Below are 23,807 nucleotides of genomic sequence, written 5' to 3'. Positions count from 1 at the left end.
TTCCAATTTGATCAGGGTACCTAGTAAAATTCTTTTCATGCATTCTAAAATGACAGCTCATATATGGATGTGAGCAGATGTTATTCAATATGTATGATGACTGGTGATAATTGAAGTAATAAGGAATACTGGTGTGTATGTTTTCACCCTTTTGTCTGACAGAGATGGTACTCTGATTTTCCCAGGTTAATCATGCTACCTACTGAAATTCTCTTCATACATTCTAAAATGACAGCTTGTGTATGGATGTGAGCAGATGTGGCCTTTTCATCTGTTTCCTGGCACCATCTTGCTGATGCAGAGGGTGGCGATTAGGTGTGGGGGAAAAGAAGAGAATGTGTATGTTATCTTTGTCTTTTCCTTCATGCATTTGTGCTGTTTCCAGTGGGATGAGGTGGTGTCGGGAATGAATGAAGGCGAGCAAGTGTGACTATGTATACATATGTGTATATCTATTTATTATTATACTTAATTGGCATCTCCTGCGTCAGTGTGATAGCACAAGGAAACAGTCGAGGAATGGCCCAACCCACCCACATACATATGTATAAATGCCTACACATGCTCATATACATATACATTTAAATGTATACATACTTGTACATTATTATTATTATATTATTTTGCTTTGTCGCTGTCTCCCGCGTTTGCGAGGTAGCGCAAGGAAACAGACGAAAGAAATGGCCCAACCCACCCCCATACACATGTATATACATACACGTCCACACACGCAAATATACATACCCATACATCTCAATGTACACATATATATATACATACACAGACACATACATATATACACATGCACATAATTCACACTGTCTGCCTTTATTCATTCCCATCACCACCTCGCCACACATGGAATAACATCCCCCTCCCCCCTCATGTGTGCGAGGTAGCGCTAGGAAAAGACAACAAAGGCCCCATTCGTTCACACTCAGTCTCTAGCTGTCATGCAATAATGCCCAAAACCACAGCTCCCTTTCCACATTCAGGCCCCACAGAACTTTCCATGGTTTACCCCAGACGCTTCACATGCCCTGATGCAATCCATTGACAGCACATCGACCCCGGTATACCACATCGATCCAATTCACTCTATTCCTTGCCTGCCTTTCACCCTTCTGCATGTTCAGGCCCCGATCACTCAAAATCTTTTTCACTCCATCTTTCCACCTCCAATTTGGTCTCCTGCTTCTCCTCGTTCCCTCTACCTCTGACACATATATCCTCTTTGTCAATCTTTCCTCACTCATTCTCTCCATGTGTCCAAACCATTTCAACACCCCCCATCTTCTGCTCTCTCAACCACACTTTTTATTACCATGCATCTTTCTTACCCTTTCATTTCTTACTCGATCAAACCACCTCACACCACATATTGTCCTTAAACATTTCATTTCCAACACACCCACCCTCCTCCGCACAATCCTGTTTATAGCCCATGCCTCGCAACCATATAACATTATTGGAACCACTATCGCTTCAAACATACCTATTTTTGCTCTCCAAGATAGCATTCTTGCCTTCCACATATATTTCAATGCTCCCAGAACCTTTCCCCTCTCCCCCACCCTGTGACTCTTCCACTTCCATGGTTCCATCTGCTGCTAAGTCCACTTCCAGATATCTAAAACACTTCATTTCCTCCAGTTTTTCTCCATTCAAACTTAACTCCTTATTAACTTGTCCCTCAACTCTACCAAACCTAATAACCTTGCTCTTATTCACAATTACTCTCGACTTTCTTCTTTCACACACTTTACCAAACTCAGTCACCAACTTCTGCAGTTTCTCACCTGAATCAGCCACCAGTGCTGTATCATCAGCAAACAACAGCTGACTCACTTCCCAAGCCCTCTCATCCAGAACAGACTGCATACTTGCCCATCTCTGCAAAACTCTTGCATTCACCTCCCTGACCACTCCATCTATAAACAAATTAAACTACCATGGAGCCATCACGCACCCCTGCTGCATACCAACATTCACTGGGAACCAGTCACTTTCCTCTCTTCCTGCTCGTATACATGCCTTACATCCTTGGTAAAACTTCACTGCTTCTAGCAACTTACCTTTCACACCATATACTCTTAAAACCTTCCTCAAAACATCTCTATCAACCCTATCATATGCCTTCTCCAGATCCATAAATCTTACACACAAATCCATCTGTTTTTCTAAGTATTTCTCACATACATTCTTCAAAGCAAATACCTGATCCACACATCCTCTACCACTTCTGAAACCACACTGCTCTTCCCCGATCTGATGCTCTGTACATGCCTTTACCCCCTCAATCAATACCCTCCCACATAATTTCCCAGGAATACTCACCAAACTTATGCCTCTGTAATGTGAACACTCACCTTTATCCCCTTTGCCTGTGTACAATGGCACTATGCATGCATTCTGCCAATCCTTAGGCACTTCACCATGATCCATACATACACTGAATATCCTTACCAACTAATCAACAACACAGTCATCCCCATTTTTAATAAATTCCACTGCAATACCATCCAAACCCTCCGCCTTCCTGGCTTTCATCTTCCACAAAGCTTTCACTATCTCTTCTCTGTTTACCAAACCATTCTCCCTGACTCTCTCACTTCACACACCAAGCAGACCAAAACACCCATCGTGGTTTGAAAATATCGAAAAGTCAAAAGTACATTTAATACTGTACATCTAACCTACCGAAAATCATAGCTTAGCCTAGCTACCTTAAACATTCTCAGAACACTTACATCAGCCTACAGATGGGCAAAATCATCTAACACAAAGCCTGTTTTATGATAAAGTGTTGAATATCTCACATAATTTATTGAATACTGTACTGGAAAAAAAACTGGTTGTATGGGTACTCCCCATTAACGTACACAGCTGAGAGCACACTGGGCCTGAAGAATGTTTGAAGCATATAACACTAAAATTAATTGCTAGATGATGAGGATGCTACATTGACAGGGTCATCAATTTCTCTTTCTTCTGATGAGGCTCGAGAATTGCTGGTTGAAGGCACTGGGGCATTGACACTTGTTGATGGTTTAAATCTCTTCAGGAAGATATCAAGTGTTGACTGTACAGTGTATTTCTTTCCATTATATATTTCTCTATAACAAGCAAGAGCACCCTTTATCTGCCTGTCAGCTCTTGCAAATCTCTCATAATTGATATCCACTTCTAACATCTGTATTCCTTTGCTGATAGTAGAAAATTCCTCTGCCAATTTCTATTCTGTGAACTTTCTAGTTGCCTTGGGTATAACTTCATGCTGGGCAATTATCTTTAATTTTATCACAAGAGTATTTGCCTACCTCTCCTTTTCACCAGAGGCAGGAGACACAGATGAGTGTTTTGTAAACATGATGGGATGCAAAAACACAAAATAGCATCATGATAAAGTATCGTATTGCATATCACTAGCCCAAGAAAAGATAAGAATTCAAAGTAGTGTTTCTACTGACTGCACATCGCTATCGCATCATTGTAAAATTGAAAAATCATAGGTCGAACCATCATAATTTGGGGTCATCTGTACTTGCTTTTGTATGTAAAGTTTTTGTAGATAAATCCTAACATCCTAATTGCTTTCCTGGCAGCTTCATTGCAGTACTGGGAGAATTTGAAGTTATTAGAAACAGTGACCTATAGATCTCTCACACTAGGGGTGCCCCTTATCTTGTGGCCCATCAGTTCACAATTATACTTCATGTTAAGGTTTCTTACTTGTAACAAATGACATTTCTTGATGTTAGATGGCATCTGCCTTTTACTAGACCATTCAGCGATTTTATCTTGATACTCTTGTAAGCTTAGCCTATCTTCTTCAATTAATATGGCAGTGCCAATTTTTGAGTCATCTGCAAATTTGCACACTAGCTTGCTTATTTTACCCATACATCACTATGTTAATATGAAAGATGAAAAGTACAGGCCCAAGTACAAGCAACTCCACTGGTAACAAATAATCATGGTAATGATTCCCCATTCGATATAACTCTGCTTCCAATCACATAACCACACTTCTGTCCAATTTCCTAGGCCCGGAATTTGTGCATCAATTCAATGTGGGGACTTTGCTGAATGCTTTCTAGAAGTCTGGAAATATTATATCTATTGCTTTTGTCTTTTAATGGGTATTTGATAATTTATGATAAAATTCAAGGAGGTTTGTAAGGCATGATCCGTACCTTCTAAAACCATGTTGAGTTGTTCCAGATAGCCTACGATTTTATCTCTAATAAGCGAATCCAAAAGTTTATATATAATTGATGTGAGACTAATAGGACAGTAATTACCAGGCAGTTGCGGCTTCCCTTTCTGTATAAATAGGTGACATCTGCCTGTCTCCAGTCCTGTGGGATTATTCCATCCAAGAGAGATTTATTGAAAATTGAGTCAATGGTCCGGCAATTTTGTGTTTGTGACAATTTTGATTACTCATGGGTAGAAATGATCAGGATTTGGGCTTCTATTTGTCAACTTATCTGTGTTAGTACTTCTCTAACTGTGATGGTAAATTCATGCACCATGTGAGTGCTATTTATCAGTCTCAAAATTTGTGTCATTGCTTTCTAACATAAAAATAGAGAGAGAGAGAGAGAGAGAGAGAGAGAGAGAGAGAGAGATTGTAGGCTTCTGTGAGATACTGGCATTCTCTTCAGGGTGAGCCATTGTTCCAATTGTACATTGTAGTACTGCATGTTAGTTGTTGCTACTGAGGTGTTTGGTGTGTTTTGATGTAATTGTGAGGTTGTCTGTTAATAAGGACCTTCAAATTGCAGTTTGCTGTAGTTATTACGAGGTCATGTCAGAAGAAACTCAGTAAACTTTGAGAAAGAAATTCTCCTTCGGGGAATTCTCCTGTGGAATTTAAAGGTTTCAGAGCTGAAGCCACTGAAAGTGACTTGCATGATAGCTGGCTATAGAAAGGTGGTCCTGTTTGACATGAAGAGGTTGACATATGCATGACAACTAACCCTCATGTACAGCTGTCAATAATTTTTTTCAATCATTTCCTTAACAGGATAGAAACTGCAGGTAGTTATGGGGTGAAATATTTTAAGAAAATATTTTAGTGTGGAGGTCGAGAACATTATCACAGAAAGCAAAAATGGCTATGTTTGAAGGAATAGTGGTTCCAACAATGTTGTATGGTTGCGAGGCGTGGGCTATGGATAGAGTTCTGCACAGGAGGGTGGATGTGCTGGAAATGAGATGTTTGAGGACAATAGGTGGTTTGATCGAGTAAGTAATGTAAGGGTAAGAGACGTGTGGAAATATAAAGAGCGTGGTTGAGAGAGCAGAAGAGGGTGTTTTGAAATGGTTTGGGCACATGGAGAGAATGAGTGAGGGAACGAGAAGTGGGAGACCAAATTGGAGGTGGAAAGATGGAGTGAAAAAGATTTTGTGTGATCGGGGCCTGAACATGCAGGAGGGTGAAAGGCGGGCAAGGAATAGAGTGAATTGGATCGATGTGGTATACTGGGGTCGACGTGCTGTCAATGGATTGAATCAGGGCATGTGAAGCGTCTGAGGTAAACCATGGAAAGTTCTGTGGGGCCTGGATGTGGAAAGGGAGCTGTGGTTCGGGCATTATTGCATGACAGCTAGAGACTGAGTGTAAACGAATGGGGCCTTTGTTGTCTTTTCCTAGCGCTACCTCGCACACATGAGGGGGGAGGGGGATGTTATTCCATGTGTGGCAAGGTGGTGATGGGAATGAATAAAGGCAGACAGTGTGAATTGTGTGCATGTGTATATATGTATGTGTCTGTGTGTGTATATATATGTGTACATTGAGATGTATGGGTATGTATATTTGAGTGTGTGGACGTGTATGTATATACATGTGTATGGGGGTGGGTTGGGCCATTTCTTTCGTCTGTTTCCTTGCGCTACCTCGCAAACGCAGGAGACAGCGACAAAGCAAGAGAATATTTTTGTTTAATGGCAACATTTTGCCGGCAATATGGGAGGTATAAAGGATAATAGTGGGATAAATAAAACCATTCTACCATTCAGTATGCAGTGACCAAGGAGGGAAAGTTGAAGGGTTCAGGAAGGGTGGGCATGGTGGTTGTGAGGGGTGTGATAGCCAGGGGAGAGAGAGAGAGAGAGAGAGAGAGAGAGAGAATGCAGTAGCCAGGGAAGGTAGAAGTAAGTGGTGGTTGTGAAGGTGGGTGTGGTGGCCTAGAAGAGAGGGTGTAGTGGCAGTTAGGGAGGCTGTGGTGGCAGTTGAGGGCTCAGAGGGTCTGAATTTACTAGTGCACAGAGCTTATCTTTTTGCCCCGGCTTTCCCTTCTATAGGGTTCCCACAGGTACTCAGGTGGAACCACAGGTAATGAAGTGCAGTGATGTGTGAGTCTGTGACATGAGTGCAGTATAAATGAGGAGTGAGTTCAATGTTTTCAGTGTGATGCGAGACCTTGGACATGAGGAGTCTTAGGATATGTTGAGCTGATATACGTAATATTGGAGAGATCGGTGGTATCTAAAATGCATATGAGAAAGTGTAATGTGTAAATATGTAAGAAGTATAGCATTGAGTGGATTTTATTATTGAGTTGTGTTGGCAATTGATAACTTTGTCAAGATTTCACAGTGTAAATATATTTTGTCAATGTGTTTTGTGAGGGAGGAGGGGATAGGTGAATATGGGCTGTTAAAGTGTGAAGCATGTGTAAGCTTTTTATCTATGGGGTTGATAACTGGTTATAAAGCAGTTTGGATAGGTGGGCTCAAGTGCTGTCAAAAAGGAGTGTGTGTGTACAATGTTGAGGTAAGACTGTAATGGAAGTATTTTTGTTACCTGTGCACGTGTTGAATGTTTGTAATTGCTACGCAACCAGTTTATTTTTGGGGTGTTCTGTTTTGTGCCTTATATAGCTTTGTTATGAAAGGGTATGTGACCAGGGAGGAGACCCATAGTTTTGGTTGAAGTGGTTAAATTGTTTCAAGAAAAATGATGATGGATTCTCCTTCCTGTCCAAAGGTAGTGGCAGCGTGTTCAAATAGGGTTTAGTTTGTTCATGGCCTTAGTAGTGTAGGGAGTAAATATTGTATGTCTGTCATATGTTACGCCCAACATGGATGGTGTTTTGTTAAATGGAAGTTGTTCATCATTCAGGTTTACTGGGGGAGGAGGAGCTGAACATTGCATTCATGTTTGTCAGGGGTTCAAAGAGTGATGGTGGATTTCTGCAGGGATAAAGTCATCCTATTTTGAGCAAGTTATTATTCCAATTTACTGATATAATACTGCACGTAAACTTTGTAGTGGTAGGGACGTTGTGAGTAACTGTAGGGTTATCCGTGAGCGAATGGACTTTTACACCGTGATTTGTGAGGGATGAAGGTTGGTGGTGTACCAGATTTAAGAGGACTGGAGAAGGAATTACTCACAGTACTGTAAAGCCTGAGAATTTTGGTGTTGAAGCCTCTATGAATAATTCTGGCATGAACGGCCAGATATGAAGCTGGCTAGTTATTTTGTCAATTTTGTGGAGAGTGGTGTCAAGTATCTTTTGTGTCAGGATATGTCAGCAGATAATGCTTTGTTGATGGCAATGTTGCGAACACTTGTGAATGAGTGTGTGCTACATATTATCTAGATAATGAACATTTTCTATGAAAGAGTCCTTGTTTAAAACCAGAACCTTTTTAAAGAACCCTGTCGCCCAAGGCTACCCTACTTCCAGTAGCAGGGAAATGCAGATAACTTTGGAGTGAGAAGTTCTTTGATGAGACTGTACTCTCAATGATACAGCCCTGTTAAGGTGACTTTTCACTCAAGCAAAAAGAGTCTGGTAAAACTGTGATTTATATGATGCAACCGAGGAAAATCCACGGAAAAGTCTGTGAGATCTGGTTGTTTATAGGTGGCTGTGGTTTTGGTGCATTACACATTACAACTAAAGAAGAGGATATGAGTGAATGAGGCCTTTTTTGTCTGTTCCTTGCGTTATCTTGCTAACTTGGGAAAGAAATAATAAGTACAAGAAATAATGACTACTATTTGCCATTAGTAATAATCCAATAACCACTGTAAACTATTATAAGCAATACCATGATTAGTGAAAGCCATTAAGAATCAAACATTGCCAAACTAATATGTTTATCTTGCACAGGGACTCATTGAATGAGCAAAGCCATTCCTGATTGTGTGTGAACACAAAAATATACTTTAATTCTGAAAAGCTGATTTTTCTGTTGAATAAGGTTACTGAAATGTGATTTTTCTTTGCAGAGATACAGAGAGAGAGAGAGAGAGAGAGAGAGAGAGAGAGAGAGAGAGAGAGAGAGAGAGAGATTCTGCTTGGATCATTGTGCTTTCAAGTTGCGGGTTGAAATGGCGTCGATTGATACCTAGACAGTACATACTTGCGTAGGCCACTTTAACTTTTGATGCACTGGGCTATGATTAATCATCGTACAATATTACAATGTCTCGAAAACAAATACAATCCATGAGCACGACAGTATTATCCTTCAGTACAACGATATGATCCATGAGCATGATGGTACTATCCTTCAGCACAATGATATGATCCATGAGCATGATGGTACTATCCTTCAGGACAAAGATATGATCCAGGAGCATGATGGTACTATCCTTCACACAATGATATGATCCATGAGCATGATGGTACTATCCTTCAGCACGATGATATGATCCATGAGCATGATGGTACTATCCTTCAGCACAATGATATGATCCATGAGCATGATGGTACTATCCTTCAGTACAACGATATGATCCATGAGCATGATGGTACTATCCTTCAGCACATGATCCATGAGCATGATGGTCCTATCCTTCGGCACAACGATATGATCCATGAGCATGATGGTACTATCCTTCAGCACAGCGATATGATCCATGAGCATGATGGTACTATCCTTCAGCACAACGATATGATCCATGAGCATGACGGTACTATCCTTCAGCACAACGATATTGTCCATGAGCATGATGGTACTATCCTTCAGCACAACGATATGATCCATGAGCACAACGGTACTATCCTTCAGCACAACGATACGGTCCATGAGCATGATGGTACTATCCTTCAGCACAACGATATGATCCATGAGCATGATGGTACTATCCTTCAGCACAACGATATGATCCACGAGCATTATGGTACTATCCTTCAGCACAACGATATGATCCATGAGCATGATGGTACTATCCTTCAGGACAACGATATGATCCACGAGCATGATGGTACTATCCTTCAGCACGTTATGATCCATGAGCATGATGGTACTATCCTTCAGCACGTTATGATCCATGAGCATGATGGTACTATCCTTCAGCTTAACGGTTCGAGCTTTGGCTCTGATGTATCAAGAGGTTAGAACATGAGTATTGGGGTAACTGACCATAGACTTCAACATGAAATTTTGCACATTATGCATAAATATTAGGATAAAAGTAGCGCAGTGATACAGTTCCTATTTTTTTCCACTGGTTCCTTTACAGCAAGCTTCATGAAATTGTCACACACATTTCTCATCTATCTAATCCTCTAGCTTCTGATCTTATGTTAAAGATTTGGTCATTTCTCAGTACGAAGCTTATTTTCAAGCCTATACTGGGAAGCAGTTCATTACGTCATAATTCGCTGACTCAAAAAAGAAATTTAACAATGCGTAAAGCCTCTGGGCTATGACGTCAGTGCTCGCTGCCCATGACGTCATAGCGTTGCATCCATTTGATTGGCGACTTTTGTATTGGTGTTACATCCGAATACATTTCTCTAGTTCCTTGTACCAGCCTTCGTCCAACGTGATACACTACAGCGACTTGCTTCTATAAATATAAGTACGTTTTTATTCTCCACTCATGAGTTACTGTTGAGTGCGGCCGCGCTAAAATATTTTATAAAAATGTAAATAGTTTTCCCAGTGAACATGCAATGCTCTCGCTGTGTTGCACTTATTTCCATGACGTATATAAGCTTTTCTGAATATAGCTTTGCGTAGGTTATTAACCTTAGTATTGTATAGGAATAGTGGTATATACATAATACTGTATTAATGAACTGTAACTGACCGAGTGATAGACAGGTAGAGAAGACTGACAGGTGAATAGATAAGTAAATAAACATACGGTGGTATGTGTCGATACATCAAAGGCTGCACATTTATTGACACATACTGGTATTTGGTCTATTCCAATAATACATAATGAGAAAAGTTACAATAGGAAAGAAGTGTACAACGCTGTTGACAATATCTAATACTCCAAAGAATTTTAATGAACCGGAACAACTATAAACATGACAAAGAATGAACAACCAACATGGTAAATGAAGCAGTAAAACACCTGCTTCTCAGAAAAGGTGAAATATTAATAACTGGGCATTTCGGTCATAAAGAAGGCCTGGGAGAATGCTCATTCTTATGGAGACAAAGTCTTAGACTATGTATGGAAAAATCTATACCAGTATGAGTATGCTTGCTACACCATCACTAAATCTTCTCTTCCAACATATTAACCAGGAAATTGAGAACAACATATATACTTTCTGAAATACCCGTCAGTTGAACTGGTTGCATAACTCGCTTATAACGAAGGATTAGAACGTTGCTTCACATGGTCACCCAAACATTCAAGAAGGGCTTTTCACCAGTATCTTCGCCATTCATGACCTTTCTCATATCACTGTGTATGGATGTGATCTGGCTAATGCTGATTCGTCAACAAATGAGGAAAAGTACTTTGTGAAATAACACCCACCCACCCCCCAAATGACATTAGGTGGAGCCCCCTCCTCCGTTACCTTTCTCACATCATCCTGTATCATTCACTCACTGTCCAGCGCCATAGAAATATTTTCGCTCACCTTTTCTGACACAAGGCTTCCTGCCCTGCTCATTAAGTATGACAGTGAAGCTGTATACTTTATAACGATTGTTTCAGCGTTATGATGATAGGGGTAACTAGAGTGCAAATAATATGGCAACACTACTTATGATATCATGGTGTTGATTATTGACAGTCATGGTGATGATGGTAGTTATACAGTCATGGTGATGATGGTAGTTATACAGTCATGGTGATGATGGTAGTTATACAGAGTCGTCATGGTGATAATGTAAATATGAAAGCACCTACGTGTGTCCACAGACCAGGTGTTGTTGACTGAGTACATCAGTGATCATATTAATGGTGATGGTGTATGTATCTGGAAAATGTTAAGTGTTATATCTGCTATGCCAGACGAAGACTATGACACATCAAAATCACATGGAATGAAACATCCCAACGTATTACAGCCATCTCTTCCAAATACATCCCATAATTATCCCAAAATTGCTCTACCATAGATACTAAAACCATTGTTAACAGTCGCCCTCCAGAAGCCGCACTATCGTTGGAAATACAGTTCCACCAGACCAACACAAAGACATACCCACGTAAAGGGAGCATCACCACCAACACCAGGTTCCCCCATTGCCCCAGCAACACGTCCCTCCGGCTTGCGTGACCTGCTTTGGAACGCTGGGAGAGGCAGCCCGGCCAAACCTTCCCCCTCATCAGTGTGTTTATGACAAACTTGTTTTTCCTCAACTGTGGTGCTGCTGTGAGCCGTCTGTTACCCTCGGCGTGAGGGCTGACGAAGGGAAAGTCATCGTCTATAATGTTTCTGATTCAAGAACTTTAAATTTGATGGTAAATCTCCCCCTCATTCTTGGTAAGAGACGTGGCAGTGATAACAGGATGGGCACTGAGTTTGATCAACACCACGGAAGATTCAGTTGATAACGTAATGTCCTTAAAGGATCGAAAAGAAAATATACTTTGAGCGAATCATGTTAATGACCTTCACAGGAGGCAAGAATCTCAACATGGCTAACCAACAGACACACAAAGCCTAATGGCTTATCGCTGTGTTATCTTATTCCACCGATGATACGGGACGAAACCAACTCTGGACGAAACCAACACTGGATGAAACCAACACTGGACGAAACCAAAGCTGGACGAAATCACCACTGGACGAAACCAATACTGAACGAAATCAACACTGGACGAAACAAACACTAAACGAAATCAACATTGGACGAAACCAACACTGGACGAAACCAACACTGGACGAAACGAACGGCCGCGGAGTAGACATTTCTATTTTCTGGCGCCACAAGATATTGGCCTCAGTCGCACGAGCGATAACGATTCATTTCGAGCTGCGTGCTTGATGAAGGTCACGATAGAACCTCACGCGAACCCCTCCTTTACCCAGCTACTCACGCTCAACACTGTAAGAAAACGAAGGAGAGAAAAGCTAAAACAAGAATAATCTCTTTACTCTCTTCCATCTACCATCTCTATCTGTTCCCCTTCCCTGGTTCCCCAGTTGGTAGCTCGGCAGCTCCCCGCCACCCTGCTGATGTGGACAGGTTTGCTCTAGCTGCTGTGGCAGGAGGCAGCAGTGAGACCCAAGTGACACTTCAGTCCAACTCGTGGTAAACTACAGTACTGGTCAACCCAAGCCTGGGTGGCATGAAGTATCATGATATGTTCGTACACAATAGTAATCGTCCAACTTTGAATGTCGACGTGGCGTTAGATTAACAGCTGAATGGCGTGAATTAAGCGAGTGCTTCCACTTGGCCTCAAGATCCATGTCTGGCCAGGCGTATTACTCGAGTGGCAGTTGGGAGGGAGGGAGGGAGGGATAAGAGGCCAGGCTCACATACCAAGAGTTCGATCTCACAGCTGAACCTGGCTGAGGAGCGTGGAAGTCAAGGAGCGAAGGGCCACCGAGTCCAGGGCTGAAGGTGCTGCAGGGCGAGTAGAACGCTGCTGTGAACACCCCTGACGAACTGCTAGTGGTGCCAGGACTCTGGCTATGATAGTAGCCCTCTCTCCCTCTAGCGTAACAATGGGTAACATCAAACTGATACTTCAGTAAGCTCGTCCTGACCACAGTATACCGGGTCATACCCGTGGCTTCCTTCAAACGAAACTACCTCCTGACAAAAGCCTCTCAATGTGGCAAGAGTAGAGGGAACACAGGGAACAAAAAAAATGTAAGGCTCTCAGGCCAGGGAATATGCCCTCCCTCACCTCTCTATCTCGGGGTCTTGTTCCTGGATGTCTGCCGGTCGGGGATGCTTGCTGCCCCTGCATTCTTGAAGGGTTAAACACAACAAATAAAGACTAAGTCGCCTAGAAGTCCAACATCAGGCCGTGTGAGTCATGCACTGCCATATCATGAACCGACCCAGGGAGAGTGTGTATAAGACTTCGTGTGAGAAAATATCAAGTTGGTTATTTGAAGTAGGCAGATATCCGGTGTCATAAAATCATCCGAATCCTAAAAATCTACATAAAAATCTTGATTGAGAGTCATCATGTGAAGAAAAATATATTTTCACGCCTGAGAGTTCATCACAGGCCCGCTCTCTCTACACAGACTTGACGAGTGACTTCAATATAAAGGCTCCGAGGTGTTAGTATGAAGGAAGGGATACTTCATTCACCTGTGATACAAAAATAGCTCATAAAAACATCCGTATTAATCATACAAGAAAAAAAGTATCAAAAGAATTCTAAAGTGATGCATTCAAACTGTGATTATCTTAACGATTAGCGTTCCTGACCGTGACGCATTAAGGGGCCGCCTAGGGTCGAACGCAGGTTCAAATTCTGGTAGCGGCAGTTGGTCCACAGTAAACCCAGCTGTTCATCCACCCCTGTGTGTGTGTATATATATATATATATATATATATATATATATATATATATATATATATATATATTTTTTTTTTTTTTTTTTTCAAACTATTCGCCATTTCCCACGTTAGCGAGGTAGCGTTAAGAACAGAGGACTGGGCCTTTGAGGAACGCAAGCAACGAAAACAGTGTGGTAAGAAACACAACATCCAGGAGGATGATAACGTCTGGAAGAATGAGAACACCGACCTCAGATCGAGTGACGGTAAACAGTTGGAGGTCAGAGTTGGACCCGCAGGTCTCACGGTGCGGGAGGGGCTATAGTGTGGCGAGCCTCCTGGGTGCTGGGGAGACCATACCGACATACATACAGCGTAAGGGACAAGCTCTAACAGAGGGATGGACGATGAACACCACCTTCCCTGCTGTTGATGGTAAGGCATGTCTGATAATCTCATCTTTTCCTCCTTTTTCCTTCTCTTTCTTGTCGTTTTTCCTTCATCTTCCCATCTCCTCCCTCGTCTTCTTTATCGTTTACATTCCTCAACTTTCCATTCGCCTCGTCTTCTAACTTTCTCATTTTCTGAAGGTTCCTATCATCCCCACTGCTCATGGTCCTCCACTTTGTACTCTCATTTTCCATTCCATTTCCCAAGGACCATCATTCTACTTTTCTACCTTCCATCACCAGCCTCCTCCTCTCCTCCTGTTTCCACCCCTCCCGCCAGCTCAGGGCTGGATCTCTCTCTCTCTCTCTCTCTCTCTCTCTCTCTCTCTCTCTCTCTCTCTCTCTCTCTCTCTCTCTCTCCCTCCCGCCTCACCTGACGGGTTCAGAGGAGGAAGAGGAATACAAAGAAATACAAAGGATTTCAAACAACAAAGACCACTGGGTCCTTTCCAGGCTGTTTGTGATCGTGGAAGATATCAGATACTCACAAATTATTGTGGGAAAAGATACAGATACAATTCGAAGAGACTAACGCGCAAATTGACAGTATGGACTTGAAGCAAAGTATTCATCCAGTCTATTCTTAAACGTATCTATAGTACAGCCTTCAACCGCTCTAATTGGCAAATCGTTCCATGTGTTAACAATACTGTTGACGAAAAAGTAATTCGCCTCATTCAAGGTAAAACGTTTGCCCACGAGTTTGTATCCATTACTACTACGAGTATAATAAGACAAATCAATTCTTAAGTAACTTGAAAGATGAAGGTTATCAAAGCCTTTGATCATTCTGAATATTTGTATTAGATCAACTCTTAAAACTTCTCTTTTCCAAGCTAAACAGATTCAAGTCGTGTACTCTGCTCTCGCACGATTTGTTTCTCATCCCAGGAATTTTAATGGTCGCTCGACGCTCTTACTCTCTACATTCAATGTCTTTTCTTTAGGTAAGGGGACCAAAACCGAACCTAATATTCAAGATGGGGACGAACCTATGAACTGTAATGAGGAAGAATGATTTCTCTCGACTTAAATACGATGGTTTTTACCTATGAGTCCCGGATGATGATGATGATGATGATGATGATGATGATGATGATGACGATGATGATGATGATGACAGTGCCCCGCGATATATGCTTCCAAAAGATCTTACATTCAGCCACTCCCGCCTTACCAATCCATTATCTCATGCGTTTATGAGGCTTGAGGTGTCTTGCCCATTCCACCTACTTTTTAAACCCATTCTATTCCTCGTAACATCACGACAGCTGCCTCGCCATTACCCCCAACAGCCTCCGTGTGCAGTAATGGGTAGACGTATATAACACAGTGCTCCTATGACCATCTCCGGTGGGTGTCGGACCACGCCAGTGCAAAGTCTTACTCTCGCAACCCTTCGGTACTTCACTACTTCATCAGTTCTCTACCAACACCTACACTTCAGTTAAGAACTAAATTCCTTAGTATTAAGATAATGTAACCTGTTTCTTCCCTGCTCTGTCCACCGAATCATGAACACCTCTCAGGATTTCTGTCACCTTCTGTGCTGATGAATGGTCGTAGGCTTGTATATCTGTGTTTGTGCGTGGACGGATGGGTGTGTTTCTGTATGTTCATTTGTTTTGACGTGTTTATGTACGACTCTATGTGTGTGTGTGTGGACAAGGTTATGTACTTGTTTGCTTGCGCATAAAGCATTACCCAAGATTACCTATGCCTTCTTTTCTACTCGGCATTTATAACACAACCCAAGATTGTGAGATACGTAACTTGTGTGGACTATCAGAGCAGCGCTGGTGAGAATATGGCCACCAAGGTATGTTTGCGTTTGGAACACCACGTCAGGGATTTCCTAACAGCCCAATTTTTGAAAGAATTCCTCACAACCATCTTTTGTGGTCGAATTATAAAACTATAACCAAAGACTCTGAGAAGAGTTGACCGTATATTCCTTGTCCAGTCTATCAGATGTAACAGCTCCCAGCTGCTTCTGAAGAACAGCCTTGTTTTTCTAGAATAGCCGACCTGGTCCGAGCGGAGAATCCTGGCTATCGCGGATGAAAGAAAAAACATTAGAAACATATGAAATGTCGTACATAAACATTTCTAAATCAAACGAGATTTCATTCTATCTATTTTGTGATTTTTCTTCAAAGAGGTGGTAAACCTTGAACATGAAATAAACTCCAAGAGAGGTTTCCGTAATAATCATTAAATTCGCCAGAACTCGCCAGGGAAAATAGCCATTTGGCGAGAAATAGCCCTAAGCTGTGCCATTCATTGGCACTAATGTGGTGGTCTGACATCAACCAGAGAGAGTCAGAGGAGTATCACGTGCACCAGAGTCACAGAAGTATTACAAGAACGAGTATATTGTGACACCCACCAGATTATACAACGGAATATAATGATGAAGCAGTGAATGTTGACAGCACACAAAAGTTTAAAAAGTTGTACGATAGAGAAAGTTCAAGAGATGGAGCCCCACCCGTGGAGAACTCCTTTCCTGTGCAGTGCAAATAGGTCAATGCACACACACACACACACACACACACACACACACACACAGAGGCTACAAAGACCTTTCAATAACAGTGGGCGGGCGGGGGAGGGAGGCGGACAAGAGCAGTTTCTGGGACAGTCGGACAGAACCAGAGCACAAAGACGGACGCCGTGAAGAGACTCAAGGACATTGAAACAGAGAGACGCAGTGTACCACGTGAATCTGTAGAGATAATACCATGCATCCAGACAGAATAACATGGGAGACTGACAGTCTATTAAATGCAAGGATTATATAATGACAGAGAACACATGATCAACGCTTGGTGGGGAAAAAGAAGAGTTTTTATAAAAAAAACCCAGAAACCATGGAGGTTGACGGGTCAACACTGATGGATGCAGCAGAGGAGTGTGGGTGGCACCAGCGTGTGGCAGAAGTGAGGCAGGAAGTTCGCAGACGTGAATCAGCGATGATTTATGGACTGGAAGACGAAGACCAAATTCCAGACACAGAGGAAAAGCTGAAGGAAGGAAGGAAGGAATACTGATCAAAAGTCTAACCCAGAGGCAGTTTCTGTCAGGATGGGGATACAGTCGTGACATTAGGGCATGAACCAGTGATGGTCATGGTCGCTATAGGATCATGTAACCAGGAAGTACACATGGCAAGAAAGTATCCTCCAGGATGGATCCGATGAATTCCGATGTGAACACGACTTGTGTACTCTCGGTAGGGTTGGTAAGCGTGAATGCCACACAGATGTCTTAATAATCATGGTAGCCTCACTTTATAGTTATTTTCATCGAAAAATGAAATCAATATTCATTAAGGCAAATAAAGGAAAATATCGTGAGCAATCGATACATTACGGTGGCACGAAAGCAGGTCTACCCATACGTGGCAAGACCAATGGGTACTTCTCAAAATCCTTCCTTCGTCGTGTCATATCGTTTCACACATACAGTGGTAAGATTCTTTTTTTTTTCTTGTGCACTTGGGAAGGATGAGAAACTCATAGACAAGGAGGAACTGACTAGGTCTTCATCAAAGTTGAGAGAGAGAGAGAGAGAGAGAGAGAGAGAGAGAGAGAGAGAGAGAGAGAGAGAGAGAGAGAGAGAGAGAGAGCAAATACAGTCAGAAGGCATAAACACGGAGAAACGTCAAAAATAAGGCGCGAGAATTGGAACAGCCCCGCTAATGTCACAGAACTCAGGAATGTTTAAGTGATGGTAATATCAGACTCAAAATAACGTATAAAAATGCAGATGTGCGAGCGGAAGTACACGGAAACGCGCTGGAAATGGAGGATCGTTTCAGGGGGGAAATGCACTTGATATTGTTGGTGTTGTATGTAGAGACAAAACCTACCAGAGAGGCATGGTCTCTGCTTCTGGTCTATCAAGAGGGATACATGATAACAAGCAGGAGAACAGACGAAGCGAGATAGCCTTAAATTTCAGGTGAAAAAAAGAAGGAAAATGGCGCGTTCAAACGATACATAATGGGTTGGGTTACTGTAGGAGAGACAGTGCACAATAGTACTGATGATACACAATACTCCAGAGAATTTATATGACACCAGAACAATGGCATGGTGCATGAAAGAGCTATAGTCAAGTGCAAACAATGGGGGATTTCAGTCATAAAGGGAGAACATGGATGAAGTCTCATGAACATGGGCGGTCATGGGGACACACATGCTTGAGGGAGAGACACAGGAATGATTCCCTACCTGGGTGAGAGGGAACGATGCATCATCATCATCATCATCACACACAGCAGTCTGGAAACTGAGACTATCATGCAGCAGTTGGAGAAAACTTATCAAGTGATTCTGGAGTTTGATCAAGTGTTAAAGGAGGGTGCAAAAACAACAGAGATGAGAACAGGATTAAAGAGGAGACATGATCGTATGAGACCAGGATTAAGGAGGAGACATGATCGTATGAGACCAGGATTAAAGAGGAGATTTGATCACATGAGACCAGGATTAAAGAGGAGACATGATCGTATGAGACCAGGATTAAAGAGGATATTTGATCGCATGAGACCAGGATTAAAGAGGAGACATGATCGTATGAGACCAGGATTAAAGAGGAGATTTGATCGCATGAGACCAGGATTAAAGAGGAGACATGATCGTATGAGACCAGGATTAAAGAGGAGACGTAATCGTATGAGACTAGGATTAAAGAGGAGATATGATCGTGGAAAATACATAAAAAATTCAACAGTTTCTTTGGAAACATAAAATGGGAAGTGGAGTTCAGGAGCTGGGACCCAGGGCATTGTGGCGGAAGATTGTGTGAAATTAACAATAACGGAAAAGGGATCAGGTAACCTTTAGTCATAGAGAAAAGGTTCAGAAAGAGTGAGGGTAATTCAATATATGTCAAAAAGCGAAAGAGCTCCGTGATGTGCTGTGTGACGAAGGTATAAGCAACACTAAAGCTAGCCAGCATTCAAATGGTATAAGAGAGCAAGACACGAGAAAAATAAGATAAAAATGGAGGAACACAGAAACTTTGAAAAGAATATTATTGACAAGGTAGAGATTAATCCAAAACTATTCTAAATATTCGTCAGCAGTATACTGTCAGTTAAAGAACAGCTAATCGGAATTAGGAACTCAGTGGGAGGAGTTACATAAAGGATCCCGTAGCATATCTAAGGAACTCAATTCTAAGCTTAGAAGTATTCTCACAGTGGAAGACATTATGGTCCAAGAACCAATAAAGGAAGAGTAGGTAGAAGGTCTTAGAGGAAAAGAGATAAAAGGACGCATGTCAAGGAAGCCTTCTCGAAATGGGTTGAGGTTACCAATGGTGTGCCGCAGGGGTCTGTTCTGGACCAGTGCTCTTCTTGATCCTCGTACGTGACACGATGACTTGCTAGGAAGATTAAACCTGAATATCTTTGCGAATGATACCAAGGTCACGAGGGAAGTGAAAACCAAAGAGGATTACAGAAATCTTCAAGAGGACCTGGACAAACTCTAAAATTGGTGTGAAACGTGGTCGATGAAATTCAACCTTAGGTGAAGTAAAATGATGGAGGTGGGATCCAAAGAAGGATATCATCTAGTGGGATACAAGGTGCAGGAATCTCTTTGCTAGAGAGACTTGGGAGCAGATTTCGTCCCCAGCCTGTCGCCAGAGTGCAACGTTACGAGGATAGTACAGGAAGCACCCTGTCGGCTGGTGCATATCAACATAGCTTTCACATATATGGATGAAGAAAGAATCTGGAAGCCGTTCACATCCTGCATTAGACTAAAAGTTGCATTTGTTTCTGAAGTTTGGTCATTGCACTTACAGTATCAGGAAGCAGTAATAGAGAGGTTCCAGAAGAGGGCTGACTTACAGGGAAAGGCCTGAATGCTTTACATTTGTCCATCAAGGAAGACAGAAGAGTAAGGATGATCTTAATCACAATTTTTACGTTTTTGATACGGTTTGATGATGTCAACAAACAGTTCCTCGAAAGACGTAAGGATAAAAGTGTATGACATAATATGAAATTGAGCAAAAATTTGTTAACAAAAAATGTCAAGAAGTACTCTCATGGCAGGAGTCGCAGATTAAGGGAATAAAGTGAATGATAAAATTATGAAAAAAAAGACGACAGACGGAAGTTTAAGAAGCAGTGTGACGGTAGAAAATGTTCAAGAGATGTGGCCCCCCCACGAAAACATACGGGACCCGAAGACGAACCACTGGCCTCCATGTGACAAGGTTTGGTAAATCTGAAGGAAGATTAACACTTGGCGAGCACACACACACACACACACACACACACACACACACACACACACACACACACATGGGTTTTCATGATGTAGCGGTTAGCGTTGCTGACCATGATTCACGCACGGGTTCGAATTCCAGGCACGGTAGTCGGCTCACAGCTTATCCAGCCATTCATCCTCCCCTCGGGGATTGGTTATCTAACTCAGGCTTGAGTATATGTGCGTGTGTAAACACAGGTTAAAGACATGTTGCGTGGACAAGGTTAAGAAACGTGGCAACACGAGCGCTAAACTCGTAATCACATCCAAAAATGTAACACATTTACAAGCTGCCATCGGAGGTCACTCTAATTCTCATGGAGCCGAAACTGCATGCATTCCAACTCAGCCTCATACAGACACCTGAGCACTCATCCATAAACACACAGGCACACTCAAAGAGCATACAACACAACACACTGTGAGGCCTCCTCCTTGAGACATAAATATCAGCACTTTAAATATCCAGCCTCCAGCTTGCTGCTACACCCTGCTAAGGTTCCAGAAACCTGCTATAAAGGCGCCAGGTAACAGTCATACCTTGGTAAGGTTCTAACTACCAGTCATACCTTGTTAAGACTACCTGTCATACCATGTTAAGGTTCAAAATACCTGTCATGTCTTGCCAAGGTTCCTGGCACCTGTCATACCTTGTCATGGTCCTAAGTACCAGTTGTACCTTGTTAAGGCTCTAGGTACCAGTTGTATCCTGGTAAGGCTCCAGGTACCAGTCATACACTGGTAAGAGAAACGGTACAATCTATACATAACGTAAAGCGGTCCTCCATGTGTATACGTGGGAGTGATCATGTCAAAGTAAACTACAGGAGTGGGTGACACACGCACGAAGGTCGTCCCTCATGGCTCTGATCCTTGGTTTTCAAAGTCCACATATAACACAGCGATATTCAAAATATCAATTAACGTAGAAACATAACAATATTGCTTAAGGGAAAGAAAAAATACACCTTTCACTAATCTAGAAGGACAGATTACCGGTAAGTCGGTGAATATATAGATATGCAAATGATAAGCAAACCGAGACATTTAACTTATATAATCACACGAATGAAATCAAACCCAGGATAATGGGTTCACACAAACCGAACGGGTGAATGCACCTTAAATCCAAAAGCAGGATAATGGGTTCACACAAACTGAACGGGTGAATGCACCATAAATCCAAAAGACGTATTAAAATGCTTCTAAAATGAATAAAAAAAAAATGTCCTCAGTCAATGTACCAATAAAACAATGACCGGCCGAGTCGACCGTTGCCAGGATCAGATCCGCTGATATAATTAAACGAGATATTTCACAGTCGGCGCGTCGGCTTTAATGTAAGCTGACGCTGCAGCTGGGCGGCGGCAAGGCGCATTTAATTATCTTTAGCGCCTCCAGCACCGCCGTACAGGAGAGTTACGTCGGCAATATGTAGACGTTGTGGCCCACGCGATGGCTGGCGGGCTGGCTGGCTGGCTGGGTAGGCGGGCGGGCAGGGGTTGGGGTAGGCAGACGAGGAGGAGGAGGAGGAGGAGGATAAAAGATACGTCAGGAGGAAGAAGGGAGGGAAGATGATGAAGAGGGTGGGGGGAGGCAAAAGCAGAGGAGGAATCGAAATAGAAGACTGGTAGACGAAAGATTGATGATAAGGAGGAAGAGGAAGCGCTGTTCTTCCTTCCTCGCTGGAGGAGGTGTGGGGAAGAGCCAAGCACCTTTACAGTGACAATTTGTAGGTTGATCTCTCTGAATCATCTCTACACCTTCTAACTTTTACCACACTAATCTGTCAGTTTCTGATTTCTTCCACCACCACAAATAGCCTCGAAAGGACCCAGTGGTCTGGTGCTGTTTGAATTAATTTGTATTTCATTGCAACTTGGTTACATCAGCCATCTCTCTTGTCTTACTTTATCTCCTTCATTTACATATCTTCTCCCAACGTCTTTCCTCCCACATTTACCTCAACCCTTTAACTTCTCGTTACATTCGCTACAGTAGTGTTGCCTCTGTCTAAGGTAAAAAAAAAATACAGTGAAACAGACAGTTCGGGAAAGAATGTTGCTAGGTAACGAGAGAGGTGACTGGTTCCCCCAGCACAGCTGGAGCTGGTGAAGCTACCGTTTGGTCAGGTCAGGTGAGGAGTGTATTTTCCTTTTATCTTGATGAACTTAATGGAGTGTAGTTGGGGAGGTGACGGGAGAGCCAGGCTCCCTCCTGTAGTGGGAGAGGTGACGGGACAGGCCAGGCTCCCTACTGTAGTGGGAGAGGTGACGGGACAGGCCAGGCTCCCTGCTGTAGTGGGAGAGGTGACGGGAGAGGCCAGGCTCCCTGCTGTAGTGGGAGAGGTGACGGGAGAGGCCAGGCTCCCTGCTGTAGTGGGAGAGGTGACGGGAGAGGCCAGGCTCCCTGCTGTAGTGGGAGAGGTGACGGGACAGGCCAGGCTCCCTCCTGTAGTGGGAGAGGTGACGGGAGAGGCCGGGCTCCCTGCTGTAGTGGGAGAGGTGACGGGACAGGCCAGGCTCCCTCCTGTAGTGGGAGAGGTAACGGGAGAGGCCGGGCTCCCTGCTGTAGTGGGAGAGGTGACGGGACAGGCCAGGCTCCCTCCTGTAGTGGGAGAGGTGACGGGACAGGCCAGGCTCCCTGCTTTAAAGCAGGGAGCCTGGCCTGTCCCGTCCACTCCCCAGCTACACTCCATTAAGCTCATTGAGGTAAAAGGAAAACACACTCCACACCTGACCAAACAGTTGCTTCACCAGCTCCTGCTGTGCTGGGGGACCAATCTGCTCTCTCAGTACCCGGCGGCAGTTCATTCAGTACTGTCTTTACTATTCTGTGTTTTACGTGGGACAAGGGCAACACCATCTTATTTTTTTCAATATTTCTTATGTAATCTCTTGCCGTTGGTCTGCCGCCAGGATGCAAACAAACGGTTCATACGGAGGATGCCCTGGAGGACGACTTCAGGTCCCTGGTTGATCATTATCAGACGACCTCAGGTCCCTTGGTTGATCTATCAGACGACCTCGGGTCCCTGGTTGATCATCAGACGACCTCAGGTCCCTGGTTGATCATCAGACGACCTCAGGTCCCTGGTTGATCATATCAGACGACCTCAGGTCCCTGGTTGATATCATCAGACGACCTCAGGTCCCTGGTTGATTATCATCAGACGACCTCAGGTCCCTGGTTGATCATTATCAGACGACCTCAGGTCCCTGGTTGATTATTATCAGACGACCTCAGGTCCTGGTTGATTATCATCAGACGACCTCAGGTCCCTGGTTGATCTTATCAGACGACCTCGGGTCCCTGGTTGATCATCAGACGACCTCACAAGTCTCTGGTTGACTATCAGACGACCTCAGGT

The 23,807-nt window shown here is 43.1% G+C and overlaps 1 long non-coding RNA gene across 1 annotated transcript in view; it reads right to left on the bottom strand.

The window, feature by feature from the left end:
• Window positions 1-23,807, bottom strand: part of LOC139750236 (uncharacterized) — a 562,931-nt gene that overhangs the window by 312,761 nt on the left and 226,363 nt on the right. The window lies entirely within an intron of this gene.

The sequence above is a fragment of the Panulirus ornatus genome, chromosome 9 (assembly GCF_036320965.1).
Source record: "Panulirus ornatus isolate Po-2019 chromosome 9, ASM3632096v1, whole genome shotgun sequence".
In the NCBI taxonomy this organism is placed as follows: Eukaryota; Metazoa; Arthropoda; class Malacostraca; order Decapoda; family Palinuridae; genus Panulirus; species Panulirus ornatus.
This window is presented reverse-complemented; position numbering and strand designations above follow the sequence as displayed.